The sequence below is a fragment of the Pristiophorus japonicus genome, unplaced genomic scaffold, assembly GCF_044704955.1.
Source record: "Pristiophorus japonicus isolate sPriJap1 unplaced genomic scaffold, sPriJap1.hap1 HAP1_SCAFFOLD_37, whole genome shotgun sequence".
Taxonomy (NCBI): domain Eukaryota; kingdom Metazoa; phylum Chordata; class Chondrichthyes; family Pristiophoridae; genus Pristiophorus; species Pristiophorus japonicus.
The window spans coordinates 666,554-682,147 of NW_027253543.1; positions in this window are offsets into that span (position 1 = coordinate 666,554).

Consider the following 15,594-nt stretch of genomic DNA (forward strand, 5'->3'; position numbering starts at 1 on the left):
AGAAACTGAGCAACTGACCACAGTCTGACCTAGGAACCAGAAACTGACCAACTGACCACAGTCTGACCGAGACAACCCAAAACTGACCAAATGACCACAGTCTGACCTAGAAACCAGAAACTGACGGAACTGACTAAAGTCTGATAATGAAACCAGCAACTGACCAATTGACCACAGGCTGACCTCGCAACCAAAATTAACAAACTGAACACAGACTGATCTGCCAACCGGCAACTGACCAAATGTCCACAGTCTGACCACGGAGACAGAAACTGACCAAATGAGCACAATCTGACCTAGGAATCAGAAACTGACCAACTGTCCACAGGCTGAACTAGAACCAGCAACTGGCAAACTGACCACAGTCTGACCTAAAAACCAGTATCTGACCAACTGACCAAAGTCTGATCTGGAAACCGTAAAATGACCAGCTGATCACAGTCTGACTTAGAAAAAAAAACTTAACAACTGACCACAGTCTGACCGAGACAATCCGAGATTGACCAAATGAACAGAGTCTGACCGAGGCAACACAAAACGGACCAACTGACTACAGTCTGACCTAGAAACCAGAAACTGAACAACTCACCACAGTCTGACCTAGCAACCAGTATCTGATCAACTGACCAAAGTCTGATCTGGAAACCATAAACTGACCAGCTGATCACAGTCTGACCTAGAAAAAAAAACTGACCAACTGACCACAGTCTGACCAAGCAACCAGCAACTGACCAACTAACCACAATTTGACTGAGACAACCTGAAATATAGCAACTGACCACAGTCTGATCTATATACCAGAAACTGAGCAAGTGACCACAGTCTGACTGAGAAAACGCGAAGCTGACCAACTGACCACAGTCTGATCAAGAAATCAGCAACTGACCAATTGACCACACGATGAACTTGCAACCAAAATGTAACAAACTGAACAGAGACTGATCCAGTAACCGGCAACTGACCAACTGTCCACAGGCTGACCTAGAACCAGCAACTGACCAACTGACCACAGTATGACCTCGAAACCAGAGCCTGACCAACTGACCACAGTCTGACCTAGAAACAAGAAATTGACCAACTGACCGCAGTTTGACCTCGGAATCAGAATCTGAGCAAATGACCACATTCTGATCTAGAAATCCGAAACTGACCAACTGCCCACAGTCTGACCTAGAAACCAGAAAAGGACCAACTGACCACAGTCTGACCTAGAAACCAGAAACTGATCAACTGACCACAGTCTGACCGAGCAACAAGCAACTGACCAACTGACCACAGGATGACCGATCAAACAAAACGTAACAAGCTGACCAGAGAAACAGAGCTAGATAGCCAGAAACTTACCAACTGACCACAGTCTGACAGAGAAACCATAAACTGACCAACTGACCACAGTCTGACCACAGTCTGACCTTGAAACCAAATACTGACCAACTGCCCACAGTCTGACCGAGACAACATGAAACTGACCAACTGACCAAGACAACACGAAACTGACCAAATGACCACTGTCTGACCTAGAAACCAGAAACAGAGCAACTGATCAAAAACTGACCTCGAAAATAGAAACTGACCAAATGACCGCCGTCTGACCTAGCAACCACAAACAGTCAAATCAGGCCACATTCTGACCTAGCAACCAGTATATGACCAACTGACCACAATGTGACCTAGAAACCAGCAACTGAGCAACTGACCACAATCTGAATTCGAAACGAGAAACTGAACAACTGACCACAATCTGACCTAGAAAACCATAAAGTGACCAACGGATCACAGTCTGACCTAGGAAAAAGTACCTGACCAACTGATCACATTCTGAACTAGAAACCAAAAACTGACCAACTGACCACAGTCTGAACTCGAAACCAGAAACTGACCAACTGACCACAGTCTGACTAAGCAACCAGAAACTGACCAACTGAACACAGTCTGATCTAGGAACCAGAAACTGACCAACTGAACACAGTCTGACATGGAAACCACAAACTGACCAACTGAGCACAGTCTGACCTAGAAACCAGAAACTGACAACTGACCAAATTCCGATATAGAAAGCAGAAACTGACCAACTGAACACAGTCTGACCTAAAAACAAGAAACTGACCAACTGACCACATTCTGACCTAGATACCAGAAACTGACCAACTGACCACAGTCTCACCTAGATACCAGAAACTGACCAACTGACAACAGTCTGACCTAGAAACCAGAAACGTAACAACTGACCACAATCTGACTTAGACAACGTGATATATAGCAACTGACCACAGTGTGAACTAGAAACCAGAAACTGAGCAACTGACCACAGTCTGACCTAGGAACCACAAACTGACCACTGACCACAGTCTGACCGAGACAACCCAAAACTGACCAACTGACCACAGTCTGACCTAGAAACCAGAAACTGACGGAACTGACTAAAGTCTGATAAAGAAACCAGCAACTGACCAATGACCACAGGATGACATCACAACCAAAATTAACAAACTGAACACAGACTGATCTGCCAACCGGCAACTGACCAAATGTCCACAGTCTGACCACGGAAACAGAAACTGACCAAATGAGCACAATCTGACCTAGGAATCAGAAACTGACCAACTGTCCACAGGCTGAACCACAACCAACAACTGACAAACTGACCACAGTCTGTCCTAAAAACCAGTATCTGACCAACTGAACAAAGTCTGATCTGGAAACCGTAAACTGACCAGCTGATCACAGTCTGACTTAGAAAAAAAAACTGAACAACTGACCACAGTCTGACCGAGACAATCCGGGATTGACCAAATGACCACAGTCTGACCGAGGCAACACAAAACGGACCAACTGACTACAGTCTGACCTAGAAACCAGAAACTGAACAACTCACCACAGTCTGACCTAGCAACCAGTATCTGATCAACTGACCAAAGTCTGATCTGGAAACCATAAACTGACCAGCTGATTACAGTCTGACCTAGAGAAAAAAACTGAACAACTGACCACAGTCTGACCGAGACAATCCGAGACTGACCAACTGACCACAGTCTGACCGAGGCAACAAAAAACTGACCAACGGACTACAGTCTGACCTAGAAACCAGAAACTGACCAACTGACCACAGTCTGACCTAGAAACCAGAAACTGACCAACTGACCACAGTCTGATCTAGAAAGCAGAAACTGACCAACTGACCACAGTCTGACCAAGCAACCAGCAACTGACCAACTAACCACAATTTGACTGAGACAACCTGAAATATAGCAACTGACCACAGTCTGATCTATAAACCAGAAACTGAGCAAGTGACCACAGAATGACCTAGAAACCAGAAACTGAGCAACTGACCACAATCTGACTTGAGAACCAGAAACTGACCAAGTGCCTTCAGACTGACCTGGAAACCAGAAACTGATCAACTGATCACAGTCTGACTGAGAAAACGCGAAGCTGACCAACTGACCACAGTCTGATCAAGAAATCAGCAACTGACCAATTGTCCACACGATGAACTTGCAACCAAAATGTAACAAACTGAACAGAGACTGATCCAGTAACCGGCAACTGACCAACTGTCCACAGGCTGACCTAGAACCAGCAACTGACCAACTGACCACAGTATGACCTCGAAACCAGAGCCTGACCAACTGACCACAGTCTGGCCTAGAAACAAGAAATTTAGCAACTGACCGCAGTTTGACCTCGGAATCAGAATCTGAGCAACTGACCACATTCTGATCTAGAAATCCGAAATGACCAACTTCCCACAGTCTGACCTAGAAACCAGAAACGGACCAACTGACCACAGTCTGACCTAGAAACCAGAAACTGATCAACTGACCACAGTCTGACCGAGCAACAAGCAACTGACCAACTGACCACAGGATGACCGATCAAACAAAACGTAACAAGCTGACCAGAGAAACAGAGCTAGTTAGCCAGAAATTTACCAACTGACCACAGTCTGACAGAGAAACCATAAACTGACCAACTGACCACAGTCTGACCACAGTCTGACCTTGAAACCAAATACTGACCAACTGCCCACAGTCTGACCGAGACAACATGAAACTGACCAACTGACCAAGACAACACGAAACTGACCAAATGACCACTGTCTGACCTAGAAACCAGAAACAGAGCAACTGATCACAAACTGACCTCGAAAACAGAAACTGACCAAATGACCGCCGTCTGACCTAGCAACCACAAACAGTCAAAACAGGCCACATTCTGACCTAGCAACCAGTATATGACCAACTGACCACAGTCTGACCTAGAAACCAGCAACTGAGCAACTGACCACAATCTGAGCTCGAAACGAGAAACTGACCAACTGACCACAATCTGAACGAGAAAACCATACAGTGACCAACGGATCACAGTCTGACCTAGGAAAAAGTACCTGACCAACTGATAACATTCTGACCTAGAAACCAAAAACTGACCAACTGACAACAGTCTGACCTAGAAAACAGAAACTGACCAACTGACCACAGTCTGACTGAGACAACACGAAACTGAACAACTAACCACAGACGGATCAAGAAACCAGCAACTGACGAATAGTCGACAGGATGACCTTGAACCAGCAACTGACCAACTGACCACAGTCTGAACTCGAAACCAGACACTGACCAACTGAGCACAGTCTGACTAAGCAGCCAGAAACTGACCAACTGAACACAGTCTGACCTAGGAACCAGAAACTGACCAACTGAACACAGTCTGACATGGAAACCACAAACTGACCAACTGACCACAGTCTGATTAATCAGCCAGAAACTGACCAACTGAACACAGTCTGACCTAGGAACCAGAAACTGACCAACTGAACACAGTCTGACCTAAAAACAAGAAACTGACCAACTGACCACAATCTGACCTAGAAAACCAGAAACTGACCAAGGGATCACAGTCTGACCTAGGAAAAAGTACCTGACCAACTGATAACATTCTGACCTAGAAACCAAAAACTGACCAACTGACAACAGTCTGACCTGGAAAACAGAAACTGACCAACTGACCACAGTCTGACTGAGACAACACGAAACTGACCAACTGACCACAGACGGATCAAGAAACCAGCAACTGACGAATAGTCGACAGGATGACCTTGAACCAGCAACTGACCAACTGACCACAGTCTGAACTCGAAACCAGACACTGACCAACTGACCACAGTCTGACTAAGCAGCCAGAAACCCACCAACTGAACACAGTCTGACCTAGGAACCAGAAACTGACCAACTGAACACAGTCTGACATGGAAACCACAAACTTACCAACTGACCACAGTCTGACTAATCAGCCAGAAACTGACCAACTGAACACAGTCTGACCTAGGAACCAGAAACTGACCAACTGAACACAGTCTGACCTAAAAACAAGAAACTGACCAACTGACCACAGTCTGACCTAGATACTAGAAACTGACCAACTGACCACAGTCTGACCTAGAAACCAGAAACTGACCAACTGACCACAATCTTTTCTAGAAACCAGAAACTGACCAACTGACCACAGTCTGACCTAGAAACCAGAAACTTACCAACTGACCACAATCTGACTTAGACAACGTGATATATAGCAACTGACCACAGTCTGACCTAGAAACCAGAAACGGACCAACTGACCACAGTCTGACCTTGAAAACAGAAACTGATCAACTGACCACAGTCTGACCGAGCAACAAGCAACTGACCAATTGACCACAGGATGACCGATCAAACAAAACGTAACAAGCTGACCAGAGAAACAGAGCTAGATAGCCAGAAACTTACCAACTGACCACAGTATGACCGAGAAACCATAAACTGACCAACTGACCACAGTCTGACCACAGTCTGACCTTGAAACCAAATACTGACCAACTGCCCACAGTCTGACCGAGACAACATGAAACTGACCAACTGACAAAGACAACACGAAACTGAACAAATGACCAGTGTCTGACCTAGAAACCAGAAACAGAGCAACTGATCACAAACTGAATTCGAAAACAGAAACTGACCAAATGACCGCCGTCTGACCTAGGAATCAGAAACTGACCAACTGTCCACAGGCTGAACTAGAACCAGCAACTGACAAACTGACCACAATCTGACCTAAAAACCAGTGTCTGACCAACTGACCAAAGTCTGATCTGGAAACCGTAAACTGACCAGCTGATCACAGTCTGACATAGAAAAAAAAACAGAACAACTGACCACAGTCTGACCGAGACAATCCGAGATTGACCAAATGACCACAGTCTGACCGAGGCAACACAACACGGACCAACTGACTACAGTCTGACCGAGAAACCAGAAACTGAACAACTCACCACAGCCTGACCTAGCAACCAGTATCTGATCAACTGACCAAAGTCTGATCTGGAAACCATAAACTGACCAGCTGATCACAGTCTGACTGAGACGATCCGAGACTGACCAACTGACCACAGTCTGACCGAGGCAACACAAAACTGACCAACTGACTACAGTCTGATCGAGAAACCAAAAACTGACCAACTGACCACAGACTGACCTAGAAACCAGAAACTGACAAACTGACCACAGTCTGATCTAGAAAGCAGAAACTGACCAACTGACCACAGTCTGACCGAGGCAACACAAAACTGACCAACTGACCACAGTCTGAACTAGGAACCAGAAACTGACTAACTGACCACAGTCTGACCTAGAAAACAGAAACATCCCAACTGACCACAGTCTGAGCTTGGAACCAGAAACTGACCAACTGCCCACAGTCTGACCGAGGCAACATGAAATGACCTACTGACCACAGACTGACCTAGAATCCAGAAACTGACCAACTGAAAACATTCTAAACTCGAAACCAGAAACTGACCAACTGACCACATTCTGACCTAGAAAACAGAAACTGACCATCTGACCTCAGTCTGACCTAAAAACAGAAACTGACCAACTGACCACAGTCTGACCTAGAAACCAGAAACTGAGTAACGGACCACAGTCTGACCTAGAACCAGAAAGTGACCAACTGACAACAGACTGACATAGTAAACATAAACTGACCAACTGACCGCAGCCTTTCCTTGGAACCAGAAACTGATCAAATGACCACAGTCTGATCTAGCAACCAGAAACTGACCAACTGACCACAGTCGGATCTAGAAAGCAGAAACTGACCAACTGACCACAGACTGACCTCGAAACCAGAAACGGAACAACTGACCACAGGCTGACCTCGAAACCAGAAACTGACCAATTGACCACATTCTTAACTCTAAACCAGAAACTGCCCAACTGAAAACATTCCGAATTGCAAACCAGAAACTGACCATCTGACCTCAGTCTGAGCTAAAAACAGAAACTGACCAACTGACCACAGTCTGACTGAGGCCACATGAAACTGACCAACAGAGCACATTCTGACGTAGAAACCAGAAATTGACCAACTGACCACAGTCTGACCTATTAACCAGAAATGTGAACAACTGACCACAGTCTGACCTAGAAATCAGAAACTAACCAACTTACAGCATTCTGACCTAGAAACCAGAAACTGACCAGCTGACCTCAGTCTGACCTAAAAACAGAAACTGACCAACTGACCACAGACTGACCTCGAAACCAGAAACTGAACAACTGACCACAGTCTGACCTCGAAACCAGAAACTGACCAATTGACCACATTCTTAACTCTAAACCAGAAACTGCCCAACTGACCACATTCCGAATTGCAAACCAGAAACTGACCATCTGACCTCAGTCTGAGCTAAAAACAGAAACTGACCAACTGACCACAGTCTCACCTAGAAACGAGAAACTGACCAACGGACCACAGTCTGACCTAGAAACCAGAAACTGACCAACTGACCACAGTCTGGCCTCAGAATCAGAAACTGACCAACTGACCACAGTCTGACCGAGGCCACATGAAACTGACCAACAGAGCACATTCTGACGTAGAAACCAGCAATTGACCAACTGACCACAGTCTGACCTATTAACCAGAAATGTGAACAACTGACCACAGTCTGACCTAGAAATCAGAAACAAACAACTTACAGCATTCTGACCTAGAAACCAGCAACTGACCAGCTGACCACAGTCTGACATAGAAAACAGAAGCTGACCAACTGTCCACAGTCTGACCTTGGAACCAGAAACTGACCAACTGACCACATTCTGACCTTGGAACCAGAAAATGACCAACTGACCAGAGTCTGACAGACGCAACATGAAACTGACCAACTGACCACATTCTGACCTCGAAACCAGAAGCTGACCAACTGACCACATTCTGATTTAGAAACCAGAAACTCACCCACTGAGTACAATCTGATCTAGCAACCAGAAACTGACAAACTGACCTCACTCTGACCGAAAAACAGAAACTGACCAACTGACCACAGGCTGATGTAGAAAGCAGAAACTGACCAACTGAACACAGTCTGACCTAGTAACAAGCAACTGACCAACTGACCACAGGATGATCTAGCAACCAAAAAGTAGAAAACTGTCAGAGAAACAGACCTCGGCAATCAGAAACTGACGAACTGACCACAGTCTGACCGAGAAACCAGTAACTCACCAACTGGCCACAGTCTGACCACAATCTGACCTCGAAACCAGAAACTGACCAAATGACCATATTCTGACCTAGCAACCACAAATAGTCCAACAGGCCACCTTCTGACCTAGCAACCAGTATCTGACAAACTGACGTGGAAACCAGCAATTGACCAAGTGTCCACAGTCTGACCTAGAAATCAGAAACTGACCAACTCAACACATTCTTAACACGAAACCAGAAATTGACCAACTAACCACATTCTGACCTAGAAATCAGAAACTGTCCATCTGAGCTCAGTCTGACCTAAAAACAGAAACTGACAACCTGACCACAGTCTGACCTAGAAACCAGAAACTGACCAACTGACCACAGTCTGAGCTTTGAACCAGAAACTGACCAACTGACCACAGTCTGACCGAGGCAACTTGAAACTGATCATCTGACTATCGTCTGACCTAGAAACCAGAAACTGACCAACTGACCACAGTCTGATCTAGAACCAGAAACGGACCAACTGACCACAGTCTGACCGAGGCAACTTGAAACTGATCATCTGACTATCGTCTGACCTAGAAACCAGAAACTGACCAACTGACCACAGTCTGATCTGGAACCAGAAACGGACCAACTGACCACAGTCTGATCTAGAACCAGAAACTGACCAACTGACCAAAAACTGACCGAGACAATCCTAAACTGACCAACTGACCACAGTCTGACCTAGAAACCAGTAACTGACAAACTGACCACAGTCTGACCTAGAAAGCAGAAACTGACAAACTGACCACCGTCTGATCTAGAAAGCAGAAACTGACCAACTGACCACAGTCTGACCTAGAAATCAGAAACTGACCAACTGACCACAGTCTGAACTAGGAACCAGAAACTGACTAACTGATCACAGTCTGACCTAGAAAACAGAAACAGACCAACTGACCACAGTCTGAGCTTGGAACCAGAAACTGACCAACTGCCCACAGTCTGACCGAGGCAACTTGAAATGACCTACTGACCACAGACTGACCTAGAATCCAGAAACTGACCAACTGACAACATTCTTAACTCGAAACCAGAAACTGACCAACTGACCACATTCTGACCTAGAAAACAGAAACTGACCATCTGACCTCAGTCTGAACTAGGAACCAGAAACTGACTAACTGATCACAGTCTGACCTAGAAAACAGAAACAGACCAACTGACCACAGTCTGAGCTTGGAACCAGAAACTGACCAACTGCCCACAGTCTGACCGAGGCAACTTGAAATGACCTACTGACCACAGACTGACCTAGAATCCAGAAACTGACCAACTGACAACATTCTTAACTCGAAACCAGAAACTGACCAACTGACCACATTCTTACCTAGAAAACAGAAACTGACCATCTGACCTCAGTCTGACCTAAAAGCAGAAACTGACCAACTGACCACAGTCTGACCTAGAAACCAGAAACTGACCAACGGACCACAGTCTGACATAGAACCAGAAAGTGACCAACTGACAACAGACTGACATAGGAAACATAAACTGACCAACTGACCGCAGCCTTTCCTTGGAACCAGAAACTGACCAACTGACCACAGGCGGATCTAGAAAGCAGAAACTGACCAACTGACCACAGACTGACCTCGAAACCAGAAACTGAACAACTGACCACAGTCTGACCTCGAAACCAGAAACTGACCAATTGACCACATTCTTAACTCTAAACCAGAAACTGCCCAACTGACCACATTCCGAATTGCAAACCAGAAACTGACAATCTGACCTCAGTCTGAGCTAAAAACAGAAACTGACCAACTGACCACAGTCTGACCTAGAAACCAGAAACTGACCAACTGACCACAGTCTGGCCTCTGAATCAGAAACTGACCAACTGACCACAGTCTGACCGAGGCCACATGAAACTGACCAACAGAGCACATTCTGACGTAGAAACTAGCAATTGACCAACTGACCACAGTCTGACCTATTAACCAGAAATGTGAACAACTGACCACAGTCTGACCTAGAAATCAGAAACTAACCAACTTACAGCATTCTGACCTAGAAACCAGAAACTGACCAGCTGACCTCAGTCTGACCTAAAAACAGAAACTGACCAACTGACCACAGTCTGAGCTAGAAACCAGAAACTGACCAACGGACCACAGTCTGACATAGAAAACAGAAGCTGACCAACTGTCCACAGTCTGACCTTGGAACCAGAAACTGACCAACTGACCACATTCTGACCTTGGAACCAGAAAATGACCAACTGACCAGAGTCCGACAGACGCAACATGAAACTGACCAACTGACCACATTCTGACCTCGAAACCAGAAGCTGACCAACTGACCACATTCTGATTTAGAAACCAGAAACTCACACACTGAGTACAATCTGATCTAGCAACCAGAAACTGACAAACTGACCTCACTCTGACCGAAAAACAGAAACTGACCAACTGACCACAGGCTGATGTAGAAAGCAGAAACTGACCAACTGAACACAGTCTGACCTAGCAACAAGCAACTGACCAACTGACCACAGGATGACCTAGCAACCAAAAAGTAGAAAACTGTCAGAGAAACAGACCTCGGCAATCAGAAACTGACCAACTGACCACAGTCTGACCGAGAAACCAGTAACTCACCAACTGGCCACAGTCTGACCACAATCTGACCTCGAAACCAGAAACTGACCAAATGACCATATTCTGACCTAGCAACCACAAATAGTCCAACAGGCCACCTTCTGACCTAGCAACCGTATCTGACAAACTGACCACAGTCTGACGTGGAAACCAGCAATTGACCAAGTGTCCACAGTCTGACCTAGAAATCAGAAACTGACCAACTCAACACATTCTTAACACGAAACCAGAAATTGACCAACTAACCACATTCTGACCTAGAAATCAGAAACTGTCCATCTGACCTCAGTCTGACCTAAAAACAGAAACTGACAACCTGACCACAGTCTGATCTAGAAACCAGAAACTGACCAACTGACCACAGTCTGAGCTTTGAACCAGAAACTGAACAACTGACCACAGTCTGACCGAGGCAACTTGAAACTGATCAACTGACTAACGTCTGACCTAGAAACCAGAAACTGACCAACTGACCACAGTCTGATCTAGAACCAGAAACTGACCAACTGACCACAGTCTGATCTAGAACCAGAAACTGACCAACTGAACAAAAACTGACCGAGACAATCCTAAACTGACCAACTGACCACAGTCTGACCTAGAAACCAGTAACTGACAAACTGACCACAGTCTGACCTAGAAAGCAGAAACTGACAAACTGACCACCGTCTGATCTAGAAAGCAGAAACTGACCAACTGACCACAGTCTGACCTAGAAACCAGAAACTGACCAACTGACCACAGTCTGAACTAGGAACCAGAAACTGACCAACTGATCACATTCTGACCTAGAAAACAGAAACAGACCAACTGACCACAGTCTGAGCTTGGAACCAGAAACTGACCAACTGCCCACAGTCTGACCGAGGCAACTTGAAATGACCTACTGACCACAGACTGACCTAGAATCCAGAAACTGACCAACTGACAACATTCTTAACTCGAAACCAGAAACTGACCAACTGACCACATTCTGACCTAGAAAACAGAAACTGACCATCTGACCTCAGTCTGACCTAAAAGCAGAAACTGACCAACTGACCACAGTCTGACCTAGAAACCAGAAACTGACCAACGGACCACAGTCTGACCTAGAACCAGAAAGTGACCAACTGACAACAGACTGACATAGTAAACATAAACTGACCAACTGACCGCAGCCTTTCCTTGGAACCAGAAACTGACCAACTGACCACAGGCGGATCTAGAAAGCAGAAACTGACCAACTGACCACAGACTGACCTCGAAACCAGAAACTGAACAACTGACCACAGTCTGACCTCGAAACCAGAAACTGACCAATTGACCACATTCTTAACTCTAAACCAGAAACTGCCCAACTGACCACATTCCGAATTGCAAACCAGAAACTGACCATCTGACCTCAGTCTGAGCTAAAAACAGAAACTGACCAACTGTCCACAGTCTGAGCTAGAAACCAGAAACTGACCAACGGACCACAGTCTGACATAGAAAACAGAAGCTGACCAACTGTCCACAGTCTGACCTTGGAACCAGAAACTGACCAACTGACCACATTCTGACCTTGGAACCAGAAAATGACCAACTGACCAGAGTCTGACCTAGAAATCAGAAACTAAACAACTTACAGCATTCTGACCTAGAAACCAGAAACTGACCAGCTGACCTCAGTCTGACCTAAAAACAGAAACTGACCAACTGTCCACAGTCTGAGCTAGATACCAGAAACTGACCAACGGACCACAGTCTGACATAGAAAACAGAAGCTGACCAACTGTCCACAGTCTGACCTTGGAACCAGAAACTGACCAACTGACCACATTCTGACCTTGGAACCAGAAAATGACCAACTGACCAGAGTCTGACAGACGCAACATGAAACTGACTAACTGACCACATTCTGACCTCGAAACAAGAAGCTGACCAACTGACCACATTCTGATTTAGAAACCAGAAACTCACCCACTGAGTACAATCTGATCTAGCAACCAGAAACTGACAAACTGACCTCACTCTGACCGAAAAACAGAAACTGACCAACTGACCACAGGCTGATGTAGAAAGCAGAAACTGACCAACTGAACACAGTCTGACCTAGCAACAAGCAACTGACCAACTGACCACAGGATGACCTAGCAACCAAAAAGTAGAAAACTGTCAGAGAAACAGACCTCGGCAATCAGAAACTGACCAACTGACCACAGTCTGACCGAGAAACCAGTAACTCACCAACTGGCCACAGTCTGACCACAATCTGACCTCGAAACCAGAAACTGACCAAATGACCACATTCTGACCTAGCAACCACAAACAGTCCAACAGGCCACCTTCTGACCTAGCAACCAGTATCTGACAAACTGACCTCACTCTGAACGAAAAACAGAAACTGACCAACTGACCACAGGCTGATGTAGAAAGCAGAAACTGACCAACTGACCACAGTCTGATCTAGAACCAGAAACTGACCAACTCACCACAGTCTGATCTAGCAACCAGAAACTGTCCAACTGACCAAAAACTGACCGAGACAATCCTAAATTGACCAACTGACCACAGTCTGACCTAGAAAGCAGAAACTGACAAACTGACCACAGTCTGATCTAGAAAGCAGAAACTGACCAACTGACCACAGTCTGACCTAGAAACCAGAAACTGACCAACTGACCACAGTCTGATCTATGAACCAGAAACTGACTAACTGACCACAGTCTGACCTAGAAAACAGAAACAGACCAACCGACCAGAGTGTGTGCTTGGAACCAGAAACTGACCAACTGCCCACAGTCTGACCGAGGCAACATGAAACTGACCTACTGACCATAGACTGACCTAGAATCCAGAAACTGACCAACTGACCACAGTCTGACCTAGAAACCAGAAACTGACCAACGGACCACAGTCTGACCTAGAACCAGAAAGTGACCAACTGACAACAGACTGACATAGTAAACATAAACTGACCAACTGACCGCAGCCTTTCCTTGGAACCAGAAACTGACCAAATGACCACAGTCTGATCTAGCAACCAGAAACTGACCAACTGACCACAGGCGGATCTAGAACGCAGAAACTGACAAACTGACCACAGGATGACCTAGCAACCAAACAGTAAAAAACTGACCAGAGAAACAGGCCTAGACAAGCAGAAACTGACCAACTGACCGCAGTCTGACCGAGAAACCAGAAACTGACCAGCTGACCACATTCTGACCTCGACACCAGAAACTGACCAACTAACCCCTGACTGACCTAAAAACAGAAACTGACCAACTGACCATATTCTGACCTAGAAACCAGAAACTGACCAACCGAACACAGTCTAACCTGGAAACCAGATACTGACCAACTGACCACAGTCTGACCTAGAAACAAGAAACTGACCAACTGACCACAGTCTGATCTAGAAACCAGTAGCTGAATAAGTCTCCACAGTCTGATCTAGCAACCAGAAACAGACCAACTGACCATATTCTGACCTAGCAACCAGTATCTGACCAACTGACCACAGTCTGACCTAGAAACCAGAAACTGACCAACTGACCATAGTCTGACCTAGAATCCAGAAACTGACCAACTGAAAACATTTTTAACTCGAAACCAGAAACTGACCATCTGACCACATTCTGACCTAGAAAACAGAAACTGACCATCTGACCTCAGTCTGACCTAAAACAGAAACTGACCAACTGACCACAGTCTGACCTAGAAACCAGAAACTGACCAACGGACCACAGTCTGACCTAGAAACCAGAAAGTGACCAACTGACCACAGACTGATATAGTAAACATAAACTGACCAACTGACCGCAGTCTGACCTTGGAACCAGAAACTGACCAACTGACCACAGCCTGACCGATGCAACATAAAGCTGGCCAACTGACCACAGTCTGAACTAGAAACCAGAATCTGACCAATTGACCACTGGCTGATCTAGAAAGCAGAAACTGACCAACTGACCACAGTCTGACCTAGCAACATGCAACTGACCAACTGATCACAGGATGACTGAGCAACCAAAACCTAAAAAACTGACCAGAGATACAGACCTAGACAACCAGAAACTGACCAACTGACCGCAGTCTGACCGAGAAATCAGAAACTGACCAACTGCCCACAGTCTGACCAAGACAACATGAATCTGACCAACTGATCAAGACAACACGAAACTGAACAATGACCATCGCCTGAACTAGAAACCAGAATCTGAGCAACTGACCACAATATGACCTCGAAACTAGAAACTGATCAAATGACGACAGTCTGGCCAAACAAACACAAACTGTCAACAGGCCACATTCTGACCTAGCAACCAGTATTTGACCAACTGACCACAGTCAGACGTAGAAACCATAAACTGACTAAATGACCACAGTCTGACCATAACACCAGCAACTGACCAACTGACCACCGTCTGACCTCGAAACCATAAACTGACCAACTGAC